General features: G+C 30.9%; 1 long non-coding RNA gene across 1 annotated transcript; it reads left to right on the top strand.

Moving 5' to 3' along the window:
- The first annotated feature begins 117 nt into the window (after positions 1–117).
- On the top strand, positions 118–27,053 carry LOC124433665. The gene is made up of 3 exons (XR_006944555.1): positions 118–130; positions 2,428–2,430; positions 26,480–27,053. It is a non-coding gene; the product is annotated as an uncharacterized LOC124433665 (long non-coding RNA).
- The last annotated feature ends 91 nt before the right edge of the window (positions 27,054–27,144 follow it).

Here is a 27,144-nt window from a genome sequence, read left to right as displayed (position 1 = left end):
GATAATAAATATGCTTTAACTTCTAATTTAAATAAATATTATACCAAAAATGAAACAGATAATAAATATGCTTTAACTTCTAATTTAACTAACTATTATACAAAAAATGAGATTGATAGCAGAGTAAATGGTAAAGTAGTACACCATAGCAATCAATTAAATTATAAAAATTTTAATACCCGACAAGATATTATCAGAATTTATTTTAAAAATGTTAAATTTATTGAATTTACACTTTTATTAATAAATCCATCTGATAACTCTAAAACAATTAAATTAGATATGATGGCAGATAAGATTAAAAAAAAATTTATCATTAAAGTAACAAATGATAATGAAAAAAAGATAGTTAATGCATTAATAGATTTATATCACGTATACTGTGTTGATGATGATTCAAAAAATATTTTATTAATTATTGAACCAACAAAATCTTCAGTTTCACTAGGTTATGACGAATGGAAAAGAAAATGGCTGGCAGTATTTAATAAATTAACCAAAATTAAAGTTTATTCACAACATCAATCTACATTATCTATGTCATTTAATGGTTTTTCACAAAATTTTAGGGCTACTATAGAAGATAATATTCTATCAACTAAAAAATTTGTAAATGATGAAATCGAAAAATTAAAAAAATTTATTAAAAATAACTATCAAGCTAAAACTTAAGATGAAGAATAATCCTCATGTTTGACTAATAACTGTTTGTAATAAGTAATTAATACAAAAGCGATATACAAAAAGATTCAAAATCCTGAAACAATTAGTAAAAACACTTTTAACAAAAATTATATAAAACATTGTTAAACATGTACATGTGACACACGCTTGACAGACAAATTAAAAAAACATATAGATTCCATAGTTTTTTAAAGAGCATCTATGACATTGTTGCGCTCAAAATTTCAGGCTTAGTTGCCTGAAATTCTTCGCCCCTAACAACGATTTAAAAAGATGCTTTATTAACACTTGATTATTAAAGAATATTTCTACCACGCGCTGAGTTTTAAGACCATTGTTAAAAACATGCACTAAGACACGCGCGCCGCTACAAAACCAGCTATCGCTGATACTGATATTTTAATAACACTTGATTATTAACACTTGATTATTAAAGACGGTTTTTTGAAGAGCATTTTTTAAGCCTCTGTTATTCTCGAATATTCTTCGAATATTCATCGAATCTACGGGGGAACCCCGAATTTTTCACTTCGTGAAAAATTTTCCCCACCTGGGTTCCAGAATTCTCGGGGACTCCATTCCCCTGCTCGATCACTTCGTGATCTGTGCTGCCGAGTCCCCTCCGAACCGATGCTTTCTTAACATTTGTTTGTAAAGACCGTTTTTAAACGATTAATTGTAACCTCGAGATTTTTACCCCCTTTGAAACAATGACTATTTTTTACACAGCTTTTTTACATGACCTTTTACCAGAGGGACGTCTTTGAACCATGGTCTTATTTTACGTTGTTATAAAGATAGTTTTACCCAGGTTATATAGTATATACACATGTATGGGATAAAAAAAAGTAAACTTTTTTTGATCCCCTACCCCCATGTACTATACTACTAGTCTATGTTGTAAAATCTGACTGAGATTATTTAGAAAGTGACTTTTTGTATTACTGATTTTAAGATCAAACGATAGATTAAGCGAACCAGGCACTAAGCAACTATTTGGTTTTAATTTTGGTATATTTACATATATTTGTTCATTCGGTTTAACACTATTTGGGTTGAAAGTAATACTATAACAAGTTTTATTTCCTCTAATTTTTGTCATAGTAGTCCTTTTATAACCGGGTAAAAGCTCTTCTTGTAATCTGTTCATATATATATTAAAACATATTTTATTTTTTTCTTTGTTGATACTGGTCATATATCAACAAAGCAACAGCAATAGCTAAAACCCAAAGATTAGAAGCTACCAATGCTAGACCTTTAGCTCCCCAAGATATAGCCTGAGCGATAATATTCAATAATGGTCCTAATACTGGCCATAATTTTTTACCTATATTTGCTAAAGCCTGAGAAAATTTACTAGTAGCTTGAGCACCTTGTAGGATTGCTTTTCTTGCACCAATGACAATGGTTGTAATTATACCAGCTACAGATATAAATAAAGCTGATAATCCTGGGATATTTTTCTTAACCCATTCTTTAAACTGTTGCAATCTAGTAATGTCTTCTTCCTGTTTATCTCGTACATCCTCTTTTTCTAATTGATATTCTTCTTCTCTAATTATAATTTCTAATTCCGAAGCTCTTTCGTGCAAATTAATTAATTCATCAATATTGTTGTTAATACTATTTTCATTTTCTATTTCATCTATTCTAGCTTGAGTTTTGTTTAGCTCTTCAGCAAAGTGATTTATTTGTGCTTCTATGAATTGTGGTCGTGTTCTTTTATCAATAGTTCCAGAGGGGGTCATCACACCTTTATGTTCTCTAAGTTCTTCATTAGTTATTTGATTGAAATTTTCTGTATATTGATTATTTAAATCAACCATAGGCATACTCTCTTCAGTTTTTATAAATTCATCTTGCAAATTAATAATTCTTTTATTTTCGTTTTTAAATTGTTTAACAGCTTCTTTAGCATTTGTATTTTTATTATATTGTAGTATTCCATTACTATTACGTTTTAAAACAATTATACTATTACCTCGATTATTTTTTGCATTTAATGGTTTGTAAGTAATATGATTCGACTTAGTTTTATCTAAATTTAATCTAAAATTTAAAGCTTCAGAAGCTGCCATACCTTTTAAGTTATCAAATCTAAACTCTTTTTTATATTTTTTAATAAAAGATTCAACAGCAAAAAAACATTATTTTCAGGTCTAACAATATCTGTATAAATAGGAGTGGAATTAATAGGAACATCAGGAAGAGTATTATTTTTATTTGTCTGTCTTCTTATTGTTACACCATAATTATCGTCGGTAAATGATGTTTCATCAATAAATTGAAAATTTTGCCAATCTTCTTGCTTATTATCTTCTTGCTTATTATCTTCTTGCTTATTATCTTCTAATTCAATATAATCAAAACCTCCTTCTGCCATTATATAGATTACTCTATATTTTGTATTTCACTTTCAGGAATCCAACTGTTATGCTTATTATCATAACCTAACCATTTAACTAAAACCATCTTTTTACCTTTAACCTTCTTACGTTTTAATATCTTTTCAACTCTATAAACATCATCTTTCTTATTCACAACTGATAGTTCCTCTTCATAAAATTTACCGATTATAGGCTCTCCTTCTAAATCTTCTATCACATATAAATTCGGATCTCCTCTAATAACTTTAGTCACTTTAAACAACTCTTCTGTAAAATTTGCTTCATAGCCTTTCGTAAATATATATTTATACTTTGATATTCTAACCATATCACCAATTTTAATCTTAGGTAATGGTAAATAAGCAAATTCATGACCGTATAATGTATTCCATACTTCATCTTCATTATTTTTATTAACATCTTTAGGCTTCATAAAGATTGTACTGTGTTTTGTATTGTTATAATTATATACTAAATCATCTAATATATCAATCCATTTATATGTTCCTTTACTGTAAAAATATTTCCACATAGATGTTTTAAGCGTTCTGTTGAATCGTTCGACAATCGCAGCCTTTTTTATCATTTTTAGTAGAGAAGTACTTAATTCCATGTTTCTCTAATAATAATTTTACACCTAAATTATAAAATTCTTTACCATTATCAAATTGAGCTAGTTTCGGGTAATCATTAAATCTATCTTTAAATTGACTTAATAGTTTTGCAACAGCTTTTGTCATATTGTTTGTGTCTTTCCTTTAAACAGGGATAGTAAATGCATATATACTTAATATTTCAATAGCTGTTAATATCCAATAATAACCATTGTTTTTATACTTATAAGAACCCATATCAACTAAATCCATTTGTATTTGTTCACCAAGATAGTTTACCCTTGTTTGTCTGAATTTATGTCTCCTAATAATAGGTTTATATCTAGTGTATGTATCTTGAGATATCAACCATTCTTTAACCTGTTTTCTACTGACATCTATACCTTCTTCTAATGCCTTCTGATACAGCCGTTCTGCTGATTGATATCCTGTTTGTGGATCATAATATATATCTCTTAAACTTTGCTCAATTTTAATGTCTTCATCCATTTAACTTACTCAAGATAACATTCAAGTAGAATACTACCTACATTCACAGGGTTGCCATCTTGATCTAATATATTAAATATTAGCTCATTAAACGACCCTTTTATAATTGTAACTTTAGATTCAATATCGTTGTATTCGTATACAGTACCAAATAACGACTGAATTGTTATTACTGGTAAAGTTAAAGCTATATTACTTTTTTTTCCTTCAGGGTTATAATTATAACTTGAATTTACAATATTAGAATAAATTTGCATACACTTTAATCCTCTGTTTATATCCACTTTAGAAACACCATTTTGTACGATACCTTTTTCATAGTTTTTATGGTATCATTAAAACCTAACATTTTAATAAGAGTATCAGACAATACTAATACCTCGTCATTATTATTAGTTATTTTACAAGTTCCGTTGTTTTCTACCATCTCAAGCTTTACGTTAACAGACTCAAAAAACGTTTTAAGCATTTTAAAAGTCCAGTAACCAGCATCTATATTATATTTTATAGTGCCTATTGTAAAAGCTAAAGTATTATTTAATTTCACATTTTTATATTCCCAATACACATAAGCTTTTTTGATATATAAATATGAATAGTTAGATGTTACTATACTTTCTTGTAAGTTAGTTTTTGTACTATCTCCGTTTATAAAAACAGTGAACTTTTTCATATATAACATAGCTTATATTAAATGTCAAACAAGCAAATAGAAGAAAATGCTATAAAATTAGGCGATGATGATTTAAAACATGTATCATATACAACATGGCCAAAAATATATTTAGAAACAACTAAAACGCCTTTGTTTTCAAATCTCATAGCAGCTGTTAATGGGGATGAAGGTCATAGCCAGGAGTATTTTGATCATATGTTACATTGATGGTCCTCAAACTTTAATGTAAAACCTACATTTCAAAGGCCGGTAAATGTCGATATCTGTAACTTCAGATTGTATGTGACAGAGAATGATTATTTTATGAGTAGTTTACCACCTATAACAGTCACATGGACAAGTGAAATTAAAAGTAAAAAAGAACAGCCGACTGGTATAAGATACAATATTAAAAGTCATTTAAATTATAAAAAAGAAGCGTACTACGCTATGATTTGTGGGGCATATGTTGGCAGTTTTTTATGCGCTATTGGGCTTAATCATTTAAATTTTGATAAAAGTAGAATTATACAAAGCCTTGTTAAGTATCATTTATATTTTACTATTCAAAAATTTATGAAGCATCCATCGTTGTTAGACAAATATGACTTTACGGAATTGAAAAAGCATATACCTTATAAAGGTATTTTAAAATTCAATAAAGACGGTGATGGGTATTATGTTAATTTTCAATATTCAACTACTGATTATAAGAGCTTCATTGCATATAATTCTGAAGGTATTACAAAAATCGGAAAAGTTCTTTTGTTAGAGAGTATTGAAAGTTTTGTTTATACAATTCTAGGAGCCCAAGCAGATACAAGATGGCCAATAGTTAATAATGGAGCTAAGAGCATGCAAACCCAAAATGTTTTTAGAAAATTAGTAGAGGATACTATAGTACAGAATGATACGACTGTATTGATATCTAACATGAGAAAGAGTATAAAAGACACGAATGTTATTTTAAATATGGCAATAAGTCCTGGTATGATTTTAATACCTAGCCGTATGATCATATTAGATAAAAAGATTGATGGGTATAATAATATTTTAACATTAGCGAATAAAACTATGAAATTCGGTATTAATTCTAAAATAAATTATTATGGAGTTAAAAAGGAAGAACTAAAAAAAGTACATCAAGATAATGCACCCTCACAACACCTAGATACTCTAGATGAAGTGTATAAAAAACCAGTAGTACATAAACATAAAAAAATGATAGTAAATAATCCCCATCAAACAGATATTATTACTTTACTCGGTATATCAACGCTATCATCATTTATATTAATTAAATACGTCTTATAATATAATATGAAAAAAGTTATAGACTTTAATCATATTTCGAGTGAGTTGAGTCAAGAGGAATTTGAAAAGCTGAAAAAATTGTATTTATACTATCACAAGATGTATACCTGTTATAAATGGAAGTATAATAAATTAAATAAAATTAGACTATTATTAAACATGGGAAGTATTTTTCTAGTCTCGACTGCTGGTATTTTTGGTAGTATAACCGTAAACCCGATAGTTATAGCCACCCTGAGTGGTCTAGGTGCTTTAGTTCAAGGTTATATAGTTAAGAGTAAGATTAATAATAACTTAGAAATGTCTAAATTTGCATATACATCATATGAAAAAATACTTATGGCTATAAGATCTTATTTAAGAGGATTAGCTTACAATGAAGTGATATTACTATCAGACATAAAAGTTATCGATGATATTATAATTGACTTTTGTCCTCCTATAAATGGTATGGTGAGTAAATATAACAAAAAATATAAACATCTGTGAGTTATCTATAAGATTATCTGTGAGTTATCTGTGAGTTATCTATAAGTTATCTGTGAACAAAATCTACAGTATTATATAATATGTCTGAAGAAAACCTAAAAATATTTACAATTAAAAAAGAGAAAGACCCTCTTAGAGTTCAAGCTGGTAAACGCTTAGCTCTTATATCGAAAGCTTCTAAAGAAAAAAAGATGCGAGATATGATTGAATTAGAAAATAAAAAGAAAATTGAGGATGATAGCTGGAATATTAATTACGGATTTTTATTTGGAACTATTGGAGTATTAACTGCTATTGCTTTTCTCTATTATACACGGAAAGATGATAAGAGACAGGAAAAATTAACAAACGATAAAGCGAGAGAAGAAACAACTGGTGAAAAACATGTTTTGATACAAAAAAATAGACAATATAATTTAGACTCATTTGAATAAAATATTTCCTATTATATATGAGTAATACTATGACTAAGAAACAATTTATGAATGAAGCTTTTGATGCAGTGCTTGTGACAACAACTGCTGTAGGTCTTTCTATAGCGTCTAAAAAACTACTAAATCAAAAATTAATAGACACAAACAGTATCAAAGATTTTGTTAAACTAGTTGTTGCTGTTACAGTATCAACAATGATAAATAAATATGCTCAAGACAAAAAATGGGTTCCTGAAAATCCATTTAAATCTGTATAAATATATATGACAAGTATTATTACTAGTGGATTATCAACATCTATAGGAGCAGTTGTTAATGGGTTAGGTTTTTCCCTAGCAGGCTGGCTATTTCATAAACTTGATAAAAACGGTTATGCTGAGGAAATGAAACGTCACAACAAGGCTCTAGAGGACTTATCTAAGGCTAAAGAGGCGTTCTATGAAGATGAAGTCAAGCAGCATGATAAAATTCAACAGCTAAGACAAGAACTTCAATATGCTGATAATGATATAGAACTTACGAACAAAGCTTTAGATATTCATAGAAAAGTAAAAACAATACATTACAACGGTCTAACATTTCATAGAGAACCTCAACTAAATAACTTTTACAAAGAATCTAAGAATATGAAAAATTATCAATCTATTACAATGGTAGGGCTTGGTATTAAATCTGGATATTTATTATATAAAACTACTTAAAGATATAATATTATATTATATTATATGTATTGTAATAAATTGATTAATAAAGAGTTAGAAACGTTTTTTGGTTACGTAAATTGTTGCTTTTGTAATAAAAAGATATGTGATAATTATATTAATAGTTCTGTTAAGACATACTTATGTTGTGAAAATCAAGAAATTATTTCAGATAACAATAAAATGAATGTTTGTATACACTGTGGTTCTGTTCACTCTTATAAGATAGTTAATCAATTTATACCAGAGATTTGGAAGTGTCAAAAATCAGTTCATTCAAGGAGAAAATGGTTTTATGATAAAATTATATTGTGTGTGACTTTTGAATATGTTGAGAAATTGACAAATGATTTTATAAAGGTTGTAAATACTATGATTAAACATAAATTAATTAATAAAAAAAATGTTAGTATGTATAAGTATTATATAATACGTTTAGCTAGTAGGAGGGGTATAGCATTAAAACACTCTGTTAGAGACATGAAAAATAGTAAAACAAAAATGATTTTTGATAATAGATTATTTGGTAAAGTATATAAAATCCTTGAGTGGGATAAAGACATCAACTGTACTTATTATAACAACTGGGTCCAGTCAAAGAAATAAAACATTTACGATTATATATGAACCTTAAAGATCTATTAAAAAAGATTAGAGATTTTATTCTATGTTGTAAAAAAACTAGTTCTAATATAGAAGGTGTTTTGAAGGATTTTGAAAAAACATTGTATAAAACAAAAGATAATTTAAACGCATCTTAAAGAAAATAATATATATAGTAATTATATATATAATGGTGAAAGTTATAAAAAATAATAATGAAATTCTAAGCTTATCTTATTTCGGCGCTGGGTGGCATTTCAAAATTGTTGATAAAGATTTATATTCTAAATTTGGTTTTTTTATATATGTTGATGCTTTACCAAATTTACAACATTATCCACCTGATTCCACAGGTTATGAAAAATGTAAAGATCTCCCAACATTTATACATACACTAATTACAAAAGCAAATAATCGTCAATTAAAATTAGTTGAACATCATAAACATTTAAGGTTATTAATATTTAAAACTAATGATCATAAACAAGAACTTCACTATTATTATAACACAACAGTACAACAAGCTCTCGATGACCCTATTATTCGTGCAAAATTAAATAAAGTTGTATGGGTTCACGAGCAGGGGTTCAACCCGTGGGAAGTCGGTCTTAAACCTGGTATGTTGCCAAATAAAATAAAAACTGAAGCTAAATTAGAAGAATATTTACAAAATATTTAAAAACATTGTATAAAACAAAAGATAATTTAAACGCACCAAAAAAAAAATATATATAGTAATTATATATAATGGTTGAAGTTATAAAAAAAAAAGATGTATATAAGTATAAAGAAAATGAAATTAGTTTAGATTTATTAAATAAATTAATGGAAGAAAAAAACATGTATATTAAATCATTAACTTATGAGCTTCATTATAAAGAAGATCAGGTTAAATATAAAAAATATGAGTTGTATACAGAGGACTGGTTATCTTTTTCAAAAAATAGATATAATGTTGATAATATCAAAAAAATTTTACATGTAATGTGTAGTATGAATATTGATACAGAACCTATAATATCAAAGACATTTAAACCTGATTTAATAGACAAAAGTAATACTTATGTACCATGTTTTAATCTAATAACATATGCTCTGTTTAATAGGTTCCATGAGTGGCAAGATTGTAAATTTGAATATGAAATTAAAAATACAGTTACAGATATTCATGTTATAAAATTTGATTTATATGAATATTGTCCTCATATAACTGCTTATGGTATTATTAGAATCTATCTTAAACGCATTAAATAACTATTTAAAAAATAAAATATATAGTATTAGTATATATGTGTTCAGATAACCTAATATGAGGAAGGCCAAGAATTTATACTAAAGAACAAATTAAACAACATAGAACTTCATATATGTTGTCAAAACCATGGCATTGTGATTCATGTAATAAAACATATAGTTTAGCATATAAAACTTTACATCTTAGAACTAGAAAACATTTAAGAAATTCAAAAATTAAAAATAATATAGTTTTATAAAAAGTTTTAAATATAGATTTATTTCTATAATTAAAATTAGTGCGTTTAAAAAAATAAAATATATAGTATATATATATGAATAGAGATTATTTAAATCGAAAGGTACTTAAAGACAAACCTATATTATATAATATGCATTAGATGAATAGAGATGCGCTTCAAAAGATGACTAGAAATGATTTAATTAATATAATATTAAATCAAAAGCTTAAGGTTGAAATTAATAATACTTCAATTTCCAAACCAGTACAAAAAGTACTATCACAATCCAATATCAAACAAATGACTGTACCTCAGTTAAGAGTTATTGCTAAAGAAAAAGGTTTAAAACGTTATTCAAGACTTAGAAAAAACGAATTAATAACATCACTTAAACCAGTCCCCAAACCAAGAAAAAATGTAAAAGAGATGGTTAAAGAGTATGAGAATAAAACAAAGATTCTATCAGATAAAAATAAAAAACCATTACCAACACCAAGAGTTAAAATAAGAGAAACAAACAATGCTATAAAAGGTTATACAAAGTCATATGAAATAAGCATTATTAACAATAAAGTACCATTAATACAAATGCGAAGCACAAGAAAGTATCTTACATATTATATTAAAGAATTATTAACAACAATGAAAGGATTAAAATTTGTTGAAACACTTAAGGTAACATTTAGTAAAAAAGAAACAAAGGATGGTGGTACAACCAACTTTATAACAAAAAAGGCTTATTTTAACAATCCAGCTTTAACAATTACAAATAATGAAAATATTACTGAATCACTACAAATTTCAGAACAAAATATATTAAACAAGATTGATAAATTCACTAAAGAAGGTTCTGGATGGATTATTTAATCAGTAAATAATCATTATCTTAATATTGTAAAATACAAGCCATTACAAGGATCTTCATACATTAATTTACCACAAGAACTTAAAAATAGTAAAAAAGATTTGATAAATATTAAAAACCATGATGATGAATGTTTTAGGTGGTGTCATATTAGACATATCAACCCACAAAATCTGATAAGCAATATATTGATTTTCCTGTGACTATTAAACAATATAATAAAATAGAAAAGCAAAACAGAATTAACATTAACGTTTTTGGTTATGAAGATAAACAACCATATCCATTATTCATATCAAAAAAAAAATTTAAAGACCATATGGAACTATTATTAATAACTGATAACGAAAACAAACATTTTGTATTAATAAAAGATTTTAATAAATTTATGTACAATCAAACTAAACATAAAGAAAGAAAAAATTTTTGTATGCGTTGCCTTCAATGTTTTAGTTCTGAAAAAATATTAAATAACCATATAGAAAACTGTATATTAATAAATGGTATGCAAGCAATAAGAATGCCAAATAAAGATAATAACATACTGAAATTCAACAACTATCATAAGCAACAACCATTACCATTTGTTATATATAGCGATTTTGAGGCTATTACAGAAAAGATATCTGGTTGTAATCAAAATAATATAAAATCATATACAGAAGCCTATCAGAAACATACTGACTGTGGTTATGGGTATAAAGTTGTTTGTTGTTATGATGATAAATTCACAAAACCAATTCAACTATATAGAGGTGAAAAGGCTGTTTACAAATTTATGGAAGCTATGTTAAAAGAAGTTAAATATTGTAAAAATATTATGAAAACCCACTTTAATAAACCATTAAAAATGACCACTGATGATGAAGAAGAATTTAAAAAAGCTGATGAATGTCATATCTGTAACAAAAAATATACTAACAAAGATATTCGAGTTCGAGACCATTGTCATATCACTGGAAAATATAGAGGGTCAGCTCATCAAGATTGTAATTTAAAACTTAGAATAGACTCTGATAAATTAAAGATCCCAGTAATATTTCACAATCTGCGTGGATATGATAGCCATTTTATTATGCAAGAAATCGGAGCTATTGTTAAGAAGCATACATACAAAAACAAAAAAGGAGAAGATATTCAGATGAATATAAATGCTATACCTAATAACATGGAAAAATATATGGCTTTCATGTTAGGTAGCCATCTCACATTTATTGATAGTTTTCAATTTGTGAGTTCTAGTCTTGATAAGCTTGTTAGTAACCTACCTAAAGAATCATTTAAATACACCTCTAATCAGTTTAAAGATGAAAAACTAAATTTAATGAGAAAAAAAGGTATATACCCATGTGATTATATGGATTCATATGAAAAATTTAATGAGAAGTTACCTTCAAAAAAAGACTTTTATAGTGTTCTTACTGACGAAAATATATCAGATGATTCTTATAATCATGCTCAAAATGTTTGGAATACATTCAATCTCAAAAACATGGGTGATTACCACGATTTGTATTTAAAATCAGACGTTTTGTTATTAGCTGATGTATTTGAAAATTTTCGAAAAACATGCTTAGAATACTATAACTTAGACCCATGCCACTATTTCACATCTCCTGGGTTGTCTTGGGATGCTATGTTGAAGATGACAGATATTAAATTAGAACTAATGACTGATATTGACATGTTTCAATTTATTGAAAAGGGTATGAGAGGAGGTGTTTCTTATATTTCTAATCGATATGGTAAGGCTAATAACAAGTATATGGAAACATTTGATAAGAATAAACCCTCAAAATATATAATGTATCTTGACGCAAACAATTTATATGGATGGGCTATGTCTCAAAACTTACCTACTGGTGGTTTCAAATGGTTAACTGATAAACAGATTAAAAACTTAAACCTTGCTGAATATCAAGCAGATAGTAAAAAAGGTTTAATTTTAGAAGTTGATTTAGAATACCCTGAAAAACTACATAATTTACATAATGATTATCCTGTTGCACCAGAAAAAGTTAAGGTAACTAGCGACATGCTGTCAAAATATTGTAAGACAATTGCTTCTAATTATAATATATAAACAGGTTTAGTTAATAAGTTAATTCCAACTTTAAAAAATAAAGAGAAGTATGTATTACATTATAGAAATCTTCAATTATACTTAGATCTTGGGTTAAAGTTAACTAAAGTCCACCGAGTATTGAAATTTAATCAATCTCCATGGTTGAAAAAATACATAGACTTTAATACTCAAAAAAGAACCAATGCAAAAAATTCTTTTGAAAAAGACTTCTTCAAATTAATGAATAATTCGGTATTCGGTAAGACCATGGAAAACTTACGAAAAAGAGTAGATGTTAGACTAGTAACTAATAAAGATAAATTATTAAAATTAAGTTCAAAACCTACTTACATAAGTAGTAAAATTTTCAATGAAAACCTTGTGGCTGTACACAAGATCAAAGAAACACTAACACTTAATAGGCCGGCATATGTAGGTATGTGTATATTAGATTTGAGTAAAACGTTGATGTATGATTTTCATTACAACTATATAAAGAAGCAATATGGTGATAAAGCTAAACTTCTTTTCACAGACACAGATAGTTTAACATATGAAATCAAAACTGAAGATGTCTATCAAGATTTTTGGGTTGATAAAGATAAATTTGATTTTAGTGATTACCCAGAAAATTCTCAATATTATGATAAGACTAATAAAAAAGTTATTGGTAAATTTAAAGATGAAGCCGCTGGAAAAATAATAAACGAATTTATTGGTTCAAGAAGTAAGATGTATAGTTATATTAAAGATGATAAAAAAGGAGATAAAAAAGCTAAAGGAATTAAGAAAAATATTATTAAGAGCGAAATAAAACATGAAGACTATAAAAAAACATTATTTGAAAAGAAACAAATGCATCATACAATGAAAACTATTAGAAGTGTAAACCATCAACTTGGTAGTTATGAAATTAATAAAGTATCACTCAGCTGTTTTGATGATAAACGGTACATATTAGATGATGGATGTACAAGTTATGCTTATGGCCATTATCTTATCAATTCAAATAACTAAATATTAACAAACAGTTATAATGTGTAGTAAGTATGTAGCGTGGGCCTCTGTTAGAGTAAAATCATACATACCTGCTCCTCATGTTTGTAATAAGTAATTAATACAAAACGGTTTACCACATATACATTTTGTAAAATTTTGAGACAAAAGCGATATACAAAAAAATACAAAATCCTGAAACAATTAGTAACAAACACTTTTAACAAAAATTATATAAAACATTAAATTATTTCCATTAAATTATTAAACATGCGCAGATATTTACATGTGCTGGTTACATTAAACAACCATTGTTAAAAAAATGCACTAAGGACACGCGCCTGACAGACAAATAATATAAAAAATGCGCCGACTTACATGTGCTGGTTACATTAAACAACCATTGTTAAAAACATGCACTAAGACACGCGCCTGACAGATAAATAATATAAAAAATGCGCCGACTTACATGTGCTAGTTACATTAAACAACCATTGTTAAAAACATGCACTAAGGAACACGCGCTTGACAGACAAATTAAAAAACATATAGATTCCATATTTTTTAAAAGAGCATATGTTAAGCCTCTGCCATTCTCGAATTCTTCGAATTCATCGAATACCACTTCGGGCTCCTAATTTTCACTTCGTGAAAATTTTCCCGCCGAGCCCTAGGATTCTCGGAAATTCCATTCCCCTGCTCGATCACTTCGTGATCTGCGCTGCCGAATTTCCTCCGAAAAGATGCTTTGTTAACATTTATTTGTAAAGACTGCTTGTAACATTAAAACGCACCTATATATTTCAAAAAACATATAGATTCTAAATTTTGTAAAGAGCATGTGTTATGTCTGTCGTCCTTCGGACACTACGGGTGCGCTCCTGATTCACTTCGTGAATCACCCACCGTCGCTGAGGATTCTCGGGGCTCCATCCCCTGCTCGATCACTTCGTGATCTGCGCTGCCGAGCCCCTCCGAAACGATGCTATGTTAACATTTATTTGTAAAGACTGCTTGTAAAATTTAAACGCATCTATATATTTCAAAAACATATAGATTCCATATTTTTAAACGATAGATTGTAACCTCGAGATTTTTACCCCCTTTTTTCCCCACTACTTTGAAAACATGGGCTTTTTGCACAGCTTTGTTTATATGGCCTTTTGCGTTGGTATCCCTTTGAAACATGGCCTTTTTCCCACTACTTTGAAACAATGACTTTTTTGCGCAGCTTTGTTTACATGGCCTTTTGCGTTGGTTCCCCTTTGAAACATGGCCTTTTTTGCGCTGATACCCCCATGTCTTATACTACTTGCTATAATCTAAGACTTTTAATGAAATAGAATATTTTTTACCGGACCCTGTCGGTTATCTTACAGCAACCACATCAACAGTAAACGATTAATCCAGAAGGATGTTTTCATTACTCTGCAAAACTTTCGTTATTTCGGACATCCCCCGGTTTGAAGTCATTTGAATCAGCAGCTTGAACTTTTCTTCTAGTAGCTTGGCAGATTTTTCTTGCCAACGTAAAACTTCATTTCCACCTATCGCACGAATCAACTCGCAGCTCGCTGCGAGAACTCGCAATTTTTCCCGTCTGTTTCGAGTACTCGTTGTTTCATAACTGTTTTTCAGCGAGCTAAGAAAAAGAAAATGGCGGACGCTTAAGGAGTGAAGAATGAGTCCTTTGACTAGAAAGCAAATAATTCTTTTACTCTATTTGCGAAGTCGAAGAAGACAGCGTGAAACTTAACGCAAACGTTTTTGGATCAGGCCAATATTCCAAAAGAGATCATAACATAGCGAAATTTTCACTTTATTGAAGGAATTACGAGATGGAGACCACGAAGGTTATTTTCACCATTTTAGGATGTCACCTGATCAATTCGATTATTTACATGGCCTTGTAGGCTCCCTTATTCAAAAGAGCGATGTAAGTCGTGATGTAATTAGTTCAGAAGAACGATTAGCGTTGACACTTCTCTATTTAGCATCAGTAGACAGTACACGAAGTTTGTCTTTCAGTTATAGAATAGGAGTGACAACTGTACACAGAATAATTTCGAAAACCTGTTTGGCAATTTGCAATGCTCTTTTGTCAAAAGGATTTTTGAAAGCTCCCAGTTCACCGTATGAGTGGTTAAAAATAGCTGATGAATTCAAAAGAATCTGGAACTTCCCTAATTGTTGTGGGGCCATTGAGGGCAAGCACATAAAAATACAAGCACCAGCAGGATCAGGGAGTTTGTACTATAATTATGAACACTGGCATTGCATTGTTCTCATGGCTATTGCTGCAGCAGACTATTCACTCATATTAGTTGACATTGGCGATAATGGTCGTCATATTGATGGAGGTGTGTTTCAGAATTCTAAATTAGGTATTGGGTTGCTGTCAAATTCTCTTCAACTTCCTGAACCATGCTGCATAAGTAATAGAATGAGTACTTTTCCCTTTGTCTTTGTTGGTGATGAAGCATTTCCATTGATGAAAAATCTGATGCGTCCCTACCCTGGCAAATTTCTACCACAATATAAACAAATTTTCAATTATCGCCTTTCCAGTGCCAGAAGAGTTGTTGAAAATGCATTTGGCATTGCTGCCTAAAGATTTCGAATATTGAGAAGGGAAATTATTGCCAAACCTATGAAAGTTGAGAGGATTACCATGGCTGTAGTTGCACTTCATAATTTCCTGATAAAGTCGGAGGCAAAACAACCAGCATGTTCTAGACAGTATTTACCCCATGGTTTTGTGGACAGTGAGGACAGGTATGATTAGATTCCTTAATTTTTTTCAAAAATACCATATTTCAAAAATTTTAATGAATCAATTTTGATGAACTCAAACTGATGTTAAATATTCTGGACTTCTTAGACAAATTTGAGAAGAGATTTCATTTTCAAGAAAATTACACTGGTCAACAGCAAATTTGGTGTCTCAGTTTTGTAAACTGATTTTGGACAATTTTGATGTGCTGAGTCCAAAAATAACACTATTTTTGCTGGGTCAGGTCGAGATTTTAAGCTATCGTTAATTTTTTATTTTTTAACTTTTAAATACCCGAGAAAGGTACAACAGAAGTACTAACCATTTACCTTTTAAAGTTCTATTATCTGAACAAATTTAAATTTTTTAGCACTAGCAATAAAAAGAAGAAAGCATTTGAATAAGCAATTTTTGATTGAATATCAATTAGGGAGTTTAGGTTTTGCGATTATTATGTGATATTTAAAGATAAAATAAGGCCCATACTGGAATTCAATGGTAAAACTTGTTAAAACACACCAACATATTAATGTAAGTAAAAAATAATAAAAAGTAGAAATAATAAAAATAAGCCAGATGTTTTTTGCTATGTTTGTGGTGAATACACACTTGCACCAAATCGCAATATTGTCACCACCTTTATCAAGCGCGTTTACTATGCATATTTTGGCATGAAACTCGGCGATCAAGACAAAGGTTGGACACCTCACATGGTTTGCAAAAGATGCACAGAGCATCTCCGTCAATGGAGCAAATGGACGCAAAAGTCCATGAACTTTGGCATCCCCATGACTTGGCGAGAGCCTTAAATCATGCAACCGATTGCTACTTTTGTGCTATGAATGTCATGGGAATTAACAGAAAAAATCGCACAACACTGGAGTATCCCAATCTACCGTCAGCTATGCGCCCTACTCCTTATAGTGAAGAAAATTCCGTACTTGTATTTGAAGATACAAGTATTGAAGAAAGCAGTAGTAGCCAGGATGAAACTCAAAGCATTGCCACTACCGATGATGCAACCTTTCCCGATGACAATGATGAGTAGCCAAAATTGTTTTCCAAAAACGAACTAAACGATCTTGTTCGCGATTTAAATTTGCCAAAAGACTCTGCCGAACTTCTTGCATCTCGTTTAAAGGACAAGAACATGCTAAATGGTAAAGTTAAGGTAAGTTTCTTCCGTACCAGGCACCAGGAATTTTTAAGATATTTTGCTCAAGAAAAAGAATTAGTCTATCGCAATGACATAGTAGAGCTACTGAAACATCTCGTCGTACCTGAATACAAATCAGAGGACTGGCGACTTTTATCGACAGCAGCAAAGGTCCTTGAAATGTGTGTTGTTACACAATGGAAATCAATTTGCATCTGTGCCATTGGCACATTCCACAACATTAAAAGAACAGCATGAAGCAATTAAGTACGTCCTAGAAAAATTTCTTATGACCAACATAAATGGCTGATTTGCGTTGACTTAAAATGGTCAACTTCTTGCTTGGTCAACAGTCTGGATTTACCAAATACCCATAATTTTATGCCTCTGGGAGTACGCATCATTACGTGAAAAAGAATGGCCAGTACGTGAAGAGCTTGCAAGTTGTAGAGCAAAAAATGTGATAAACAAGCCTCTAGTTGACAGGGGACGTATTTTATTTCCTCCACTGCACATAAAGTTCGGTTTGATAAGGCAATTCACTAAAACTTTGGATAAAGATGGACGGTGTTTTCAGTTTCGTTGTAAAACCTTCCCCAATTTGTCAACTGAAAAATTAAAAGCTGGTATTGATCCCGAAAATCTTTGCTCTTTAAGCGATGAGCAAGGAGAGCGCTTTCACCATGACTTAAGAGAAAGGTGATACATGGTGATGATGGCGGACTACTGTTGGAATTTAAAAAAAGATGTGCAAGCACCAAAACATTCGCGACAATCAAAAAAAACGAAAATTTAGACTGTAATAATGCAAACATTAAGTTTTCATTTTTAGTTACATGTACTGTATATGAAGTGTACATGATTCTTTCTTGGAATACTGCAATTTTATCATAAAAACTGACATTTTGTTTTGAAACATCTTGAAAACATGTAAATCTTGAAAACATTGTTTTGAAAAAATATAACTAAAGTCGCATAATTTTAAATTCAAATTTTCAAAAAAATTTGACCTCCGAGAGCAAAATGAATGTTATTTCTAGATTTAGCATAGCAAAAATATAGTAAATCAGTCAAAAAATATCAGACACCTTTTAAAAAGTTTCTTTTTGTTGACCAGTGTTATTATCTTTATCCCCTTATTTTAGAAATGGAAAAGTTTCATTGGGCTCATGGAGAGCCTCTGTGGAGAATGCACAAGGCTTAAAGTCAATTGGGAGACAAGGCTCAAATTTTTATAAGAAAGATGCCTCAGAAGTAAGAGATCAATTTAAAGAGTATTCCATGAAACCAGAGGGTGAAGTTCCATGGCAGCAAAATCATATATCTTTTAATGGGAACCTTGAATGACTATGATTTATTCTTTCAACATTCTTTTCCTCTTTGCATGGGTATTTTTCATTCTTACAAGTTTAACTATTGCTAATGTAAACTCAGTTTTTTTCTTTAAAGAAAAGGACATTTTAAGTAAATTTTATTAAATTGGATGTAGTTTATATTAATATAGTTTGGAAAAAACTTTGTCTTGATTCTTAAAACCAAAGCTGAAAGCAAATATATAGAATATAACATGTGCAAACAGTAAAACAGCTCTCCTTTACAATTACATAATCATTTACAAAGAAATTCAACTTTATAACAATGTTTTAAGACAGTTTATGATATAGTTGATTTATTCTTTGTCTTTTTGGTCAAGGACTTGTGAAAAATTTGTCAAACTGGATTCCACCTCAAACAAAACTTGTGCTATCTTCATTTTGGCTAATGATTTGTGATAATTATCAAACTTCTTAAATGTGACTCCAACATATTTACCATATGCCATACAATCATCCTCTACTGAATTGCCTTAATTTCCACAGGCATTGCCATTCTTTTCATCTGTTTTCAAAATTTTTAATATTTCTATGTCAATTTTTCGATCCACAGAAGTTTTTCTTTTTATGGGGGAGTGCTTTAATTTTTTTCTTCCAACTGGACTTAACTCCAACTCTCTCTTGTTTTTCTCTGTAGTTGGAGTTGATGTTAGTGCTCCAATGCTGTGTTGCTCAATTTCATTTGAATCACTCGTAACAATATCTTCCTCATCAATTTCATAAAATGTTTCACTGCTTTGGTTGCAACTGAGGTTGCTTGAAGTGGCTCTGTGCAATATGGTTTCCCTGATGAAATCCATGCTTCTAAGCCATTTCCATCTTATTTCTTTTCCACGGCTTTTTACCATGTACAAAACGTGAAATTTTGTCACTGTTTTGATTAAAAGTTTGATCTTTTTATCGCTCCATCTTTCGTTTCGTTCTTGTCTATCCGACATTTTGTAGTTTGTTTTTTGAAAAAAATGGGGAAAATAACATAATGCTAAAAAACGATGCCACGTGATCAGTAGCCTTTCTTTCATTGGTGAATTTTTTATTTGAAATGGCTGCAAGAAAAAAACAGTTGAAAAATGTGAACTATCTGCGAGGTCATAAAAAATACTAGTTGCGGGTTTGCGAGTTGTCGCAGCGAGCTGCGAGTTGATTCGTGCGATAGGTGGAAATGAGGCCTAAGTCCGATTTTGGCTTAGCCAATTCTTTCTGGATTTTTCTTATAAGACGTTTTGCCTTCGCATTTTTACGTTCAGCACGTTTCTTCAACCGCAGGTCATATGAATCCATATCAAGACAAATTAAGAAACTACTATTGATCACTCTTCGAGCACTTGCCCTACAGAGATCGTCATTGCGCATGTTATGATGTGATAAGCAAAAAGTAGTTTTGAAATTTATATTCATACATAGATTATATTGTAAACACATCAAGATTATATGGAATATAAAAATTTAAAGTTAATAAATTATGTCCTTCGACATCAGTTTTCTTCATCATCGGATGAATTTTCGACAATTATTTTGGAGTGCTTTGATTCTTCAGCTTTTGGTACCTTGGTGCTCTACTCTCTTTTAGGCACTGCTGTTATTTTAGTTTTTCCAGTTCCTTTTAACGATTTGTCAGCCCAATGAGAGAATGAACATTTCTTTTCACTTGCGGTATACTTACAGCGAGAGTAGGGTCGGCCAGGATTGTTGGTCGAGTTCGATACCCACAGACATGCAAGCACTTGGCACTCGCAGAGTGGAAGACGGTTCGGCTTGAATTCCTTCAACACATTTTTATCGTACACGTCTATAAGCTGCATGTACTTTTCTTCGGGCGTGAAGGAATTACATTTTTCTTTGGTGCACTTTAAGAAGTGCAGTGTTTGAGTTTTATACCATTCCACCTGTATATTTTGTTGATGATTAACGAAGATTTTAATTGTTTCCAACTCAAAAATTTATGATTAGCTAGTTGACAGGTTCTCAGCAGACATTCAGAATTATTAGATTAGATTAGAAACCGATAAGTTGAACCGTTTTCACAAAATACAGATGTTTCACCCAAACTACTTAAAGACTTAAATGAGGAACGTTTTTTGCTTGGCGGTGTATGCTTTGTATTTAGCAATTTTGATTTTTTCGAAAAAATACATCCTAAAAAGTTAAGGTTTAACAAATAGTGCATTTTTTAGCAAATTTAACAATGATGCATTGAATTATCTCCTAACAAGTTTATACAAATGAAATGAGAGGTGTACGAATTGACTACTTTTTGTCAGATGTTATAGCTGGCTGTGATTGTCTTTACTGTTTATTCTATCTAAGGTTTGTTTTTCTGCCAGTTTAAACTGTTTAAAGATAATTTTGCGTGTAAATGATTGCTGTTATCATTCCAATGAAGATTTTTTGCTGTGTTAAGCATCATGAATACTATTATAAATGTCTCAATGACTCCATTTTTTCGGCATTTTTCGATTATTTGATTAAGGTTTTTTTTAATAATATTTCCGTCAAATTTCTTTCCCATGAAAAATACAAAAATAATAAGCCTACAGCTTCATAAATATGCGGGCTCTGCTGTGTTAGCCGATTATAATTACCTCAAGGATTAGGTTTTGTCTGCATATTTAGATTGTTTGATTAAGGTTATTTTTTTATCACATTTCCATCAAAATCTTTGTTCACATGAAAGATACGAAAATGGTAAGTCTTAAGCTTCGCAATACGCAGGCTCTTGCTATGTTTAAAGTTTTGTCGACACGTAGACGGGTATTTTCATAAACGAAGGTTTTTACTCCGTTTTGGCCTTACGTCCACAAGTAACGGGCGTTTTCAATGACAAATACGGAGACTTTCGAATACGATAGCATTAAAACTAGAATCCAGGCTACAAACTCTAATGATTTGTGCTTATTCTTGGGTATTTGGGCGATTTAGCGTATTCGTGTGGACGGTAAATACGATTTGAAAACAATACGTGTGGATGTAATTTTTTTCAAGGTCTAAGCCTTATGAAGGCGATTATAATTATCTCAAGGACTCTGTTTTTCAATTGTTTGATCGAGATTTTTTTGAATCATATTTCCGTCAAAATTCTTTTCCGAGGGAAATACCAAAATAGTAAGCCTTGCTTCATAATGCGAGGATTTTAGCAGTGATCATGAAGACGATTATAATTTCCTCAAGGATTAAGTTTTGTGTCTGCATTTTTTGATTGTTTGATTAAGGTTATTGCTTTATCACATTTCCATCAAAATTCTTTCTCAACATGAATGATGTAATATTCTTCTTGCTTGTTTTCACAGTATAATGACAAGTTGAAAATTGCAGAGATAATAGTTGTTAAGACTCATGGCTATAACTTTTCAAGACAGTTATGATTCATAATATTTTTTCCAAACCAAAACTGGCAATCACCTTGAACGTCATTTCACAATCTTAATTGGTGGTGCATGAAATACATTAGGCCTGCAGACAAATGAGGCAAATTACTGTTTTAATGCTTTAATGCCGTCATTCACTCTGAAACGCACGCATGCGGAAGGAACTGTGCAATCCATTAGAAAATTATTGATAACAAAAGAGTCAATATTTTGCATGTAAAAGCACTTACGTCAAAGTCTCAGGCAAGCAAACAGCAAAGTTGTCAGAGGAATAAGGACGAACAGTACAGAGTCATGGCAACGTCGCAGAGCATAACCCCAATTTTGAGGAAGTTGAATTGGAATTCTATTTCAACGTTAGATATGACTTTAGCAAATTTAAGTTGTCATTTTGTTCATTATTTTAGGCCAGTGTGAACACTGTAACTTATGAAATATATGCCCACCAAGCTGTGGACATAAAGTCCACCTCTCTGAGGTGGAGAAGAGGCTTGTGGAGGGTTTTGCCTTTTCAATGCCCTATTTGATTGTAAGTCAAGTAATTCATATGCTTGCTAAATGTTGTATTCATGTTTTATGTAATGTCCATTGTTGTATACTCTAGTTGTTTTGACAAAGAATCAATAGATTTTTAGAAGATTTTTTCCAGTATGTATTTTTATAATTCTTTATTTTTTGAACATTAATACAGTAGCTAGAACCGTCAGTAAGATGGATTTCTTTTTATTTCAGAGTGGTCGTTGCTAGTTTCTTCGAATAAAATGTTTTATTCAATAAAATTTATTTAAGAATATCAACGTCTCATGTTCTAATTTTTTCTTTTTTTCTGTCAAAAATATTTTGCTCCAATCATTGCAAGTGTTCATCATAAGTTCTAGCCCATTTACTATCGGAGTCATGTCTTGTAAACTATCAAAGAAGGATTTCATGACTTGAAGCCGATTTTAATTACCTCAAGGATTAGGTTTTGTCTGCATTTTTTGATTGTTTGATTAACGTTATTTTTTTATCACATTTCCATCAAAACTCTTTCTCCACACGAATGGTGTGATATTCTTCTTGCTTGTTTTCACAGTATAATGACAGGTTGAAAATTGCAGAGGTAATAGTTGTTAAGACTCATAGCTATAATTTTTTAAGACAGTTATGATGCATAATATTTTTTCCGAACCAAAACTGGCAATGACCTTGAACGTCAGTAAGTTGAATTGGAAATCTATTTCAATGTTTCATATCACATTAGCAAATTTAAGTTGTGATGTTGTTTATTATTTTAGGCCAGTGTGAAGAATGCAAGTCGTGGGTAATTTGCCCACAAAGCTGTGGACATTAAGTCCATCTCTCTGAGGTGAAGGAGAGGCTTGTGGAGTGCATCAATGTTCTACTGTATCAATGTTCAAATGATAATTCATTATCTTTTAAACATTGATTCAGTAGAACAGTCAGTACAATTGATTTCTTTATATTTCAGAGTGGTCGTTGCTGGTTTCTTTGAATGAAATGTTTTATTCAATAAAATTTATTTGAGAATATCAACGTCTCATGTTCTAATTTGTTCTTTTTTACTGTCAAAAATATTTTTCTCCAATCATTACGAGTGTACTTGATAAGTTCTAGCCCATTTACTATCGGAGTCATGTCTTGTAAACTATCAAAGAAGGATTTCTTGACTTCTTTGTTACGTATATCTTACCATGCATGTCTTGTAATTTATAAGCTGGATCTTTACATTTTCTAGGGCTTGAAAATTTTATGCCCTCTAAAAGTTCGTTATATTAACTTCGTATTTCTTTTTTTTATGATAACAGTCGAGTATTATAATTTCAACGATATTGGCGGATTATTTTACTCAATAAAAATACCCATAACTTCATCTAATGTTCTAATTGTGACAGTAAGCGCTAATCCAAACTTGCTGCCTATTTTTGTGCAATTGACCAAATGGGTGTATCACAAAGTATAACTTACAAACTTCAAGTATGTCATTTTCAAATGCATTTTACAATAGACAGCACTCTTCAATCCAAATTATCCAATAATATCTTGTAAATGACAAGTTAACAACATATCTAGTTTTGTCCAAATAGTTACTGAATGGCTAATTGAGTTCAAACACTGTAGATACCTATAGAGCTATATATACGGTTACTAATTACAGAACTATAGGGTTGATGCGTATAAAATTATAGGGTGAAGATATATGTATAACAAACACAAATAATTAATTTTTACAGCCCTAAGAATATATTTTTGGGGTAACAGCAGCGAATGTTAATTACAAGAGCACTTTCAAGTGTGCATATACAGAAATAAAGAATCCGCGAGAATTCATTATAAACTATTTTTCTACAAACATCGACTTTTAAAAGTGCGAATCTTCCTCAGTTTACCATCCACATTAGGCCTGCAACCTACGACATTTTATAGACACGTTTTTCGGTGATGTTTTAAAAATATTTAGGTTTTACTTTTTGGCACTCGGAACAATTTAAACGAAAGCACACAATGTTAAGGCAAAATGTTTTCATGTTAATTTGATAAACACCGCCCCTTAAAAGGAAATAAAATCGTAAGAAGATCCGTGTTTTATCTCTTCGATCTGTATTTATCCCTACATCCGTGTTTTATCCCCCCATCCATGTTTTATCCCCTCATCCGTATCCGTGCCTTCCGAATCCGCGTTTTATCACTACCCGAAACATATTTGACTTGCTGGATATCTATAATTAATTTTTGCGAAACCTTTTGTAATATATTTACTTATAGTAGTAGCAGTATTACTCAGACTTTTTTACGTCTGAAAATACAACGTTATTGCTGTTCGTGCTAAGTGGGTGGTAATCCATTGTAGGAAAACCCCTGAAATAAGCGTAGTAATGGAACAAGAATAGGGAAACCTATGTCACTTGTGATTTGTGAACGTTTTACGGCCGCTATATTTGGTGGGGATGCCCAAAACACGAGTGATTCAAGTACGGGGATACCCAGAACACGAGGATACCCAGAACACGGGGATACCCAAAACACGAGGATACCCAGAACACGGGGATACCCAAAACACGGGGATACCCAGAACACGGGGATACCCAGAACACGGGGATACTTATATCACTGTGACAGTGGCATTAAGCTTTTTTCTCAAGTATTTATAAAGAACACAGGTCGTTCATTTTCTGAAAAGAATCGTTACTAAACAAATTTTAACAAAAAATCGCGCAAGAATATTTGCTTTCTCTGAGTAATAAGAATTTCTAGAAACACTTACCTGTTCAAACTGCCAAAATATTGTAGTTCCCTGTTGAAAACGCAAACTATGAAAGCGTCGAAAAATTTGAATGATCAAATCGAGAGGAAAATGTGTTTTTAAGAAGTATTTTTCATGTCACAAAAGCACAAACATTGCCAGTATAGTTCAGGGTTGTATTAATAAGAACAGATTCTCTCAAAAAAGAGATGTTCAAAATAGGCATTTTTACAGTAAAAATTACTTCTTAACTTACTTTCATCTTCCATTATCTGGAAGTCAACATTATCGCATCAATATAATACAGTAAGCTGTTTTGGTCTGTCCATCTATATTATTGTTAAAGAGATGGTTGTCTATGACGTATTTGTGTTCACTGCATTTACCATTTTCATTCCGCCACAAGTCCTGTAACGAACTACGCATGTCACTATAAGCAAAGCGAAATTCGTTCATGTGTTGTAAATGAAAATCCACCTATTATTAGGTCGTTTTTTACCAATGCTCGTAAAGCTACATGAAAAGAAAAGACGATAGTATCAGATTCCCATTGATTGAGAGCTATATTTTGTAGGGCAACACCAGAAGTGTAATTTTGTTTGTACATTTTTTTACCAAACTAATACAGCAACACTTGAACTTGAGAGAATTGTTTAAAATTTTAGTTAGATAAGAACTTAACAGTTAATTTGATGTACACATGCAAAATGCAATCTTGTTTCTGCACATCCACCTCATGCCAGTCAAGTTGACGGTTATACATTGTTAATTCAAATGATATTAGTTAAACTAAGGGACGGGGCGGGTGGCTGAATGGCTAATTGCGTGAGCTGTAAGCCAGACGGCGCGGGTTCAATCCCGGCTCGTGGCACATCTGGCAATGTGTCTGTAAACCTAGCCCGGGTTGACCAAAGCCATGTGAGGGAAATTTGGTAGAGGAAACTATGTCCTCGGATGGACTGTATCTGCATCTGCAATGTTGCAGCCTTGTCACACTGTGTCACGCTGATATCAGCATTGTAGTTGCGTGAAAGGTACGAGTGATTGTAGTCTGGTCAGCTGCCTTCACTATAATTTCAGTAACCAGGATGTTCCACTTTGTGGAACCCTCATACGATGAAATCGACGGAGTTCATTAGTTAAACTAACATGGCATGCATGTGAAGATCACAATTACTAGTTTATTGGTATAATCGTTTCAATTTTAAACAGAGCTGTCTGCATGCCTTGTCTTTTCGTTCTGCTATTGTAGCATCAATTCGCAGATAATTCCCTTATCAAGAAATGGTAGAAAGCTAAGACTAAGTGGATACTCTATATGTATATCAGTTTCTGCAGTGTCATGCTCTTCCAAATTTCTGTGTTAACAAAAAAAAAGCGTGTGGCACTTTTCATTATGCCATGTATTATATCAGAGCGCAATACCAAGCCACTAAAATGAACCAGATTTTAACTACGG

This window comes from Xenia sp. Carnegie-2017, unplaced genomic scaffold, assembly GCF_021976095.1.
Source record: "Xenia sp. Carnegie-2017 unplaced genomic scaffold, XeniaSp_v1 HiC_scaffold_14, whole genome shotgun sequence".
NCBI lineage: Eukaryota > Metazoa > Cnidaria > Anthozoa > Malacalcyonacea > Xeniidae > Xenia > Xenia sp. Carnegie-2017.
This window is presented reverse-complemented; position numbering and strand designations above follow the sequence as displayed.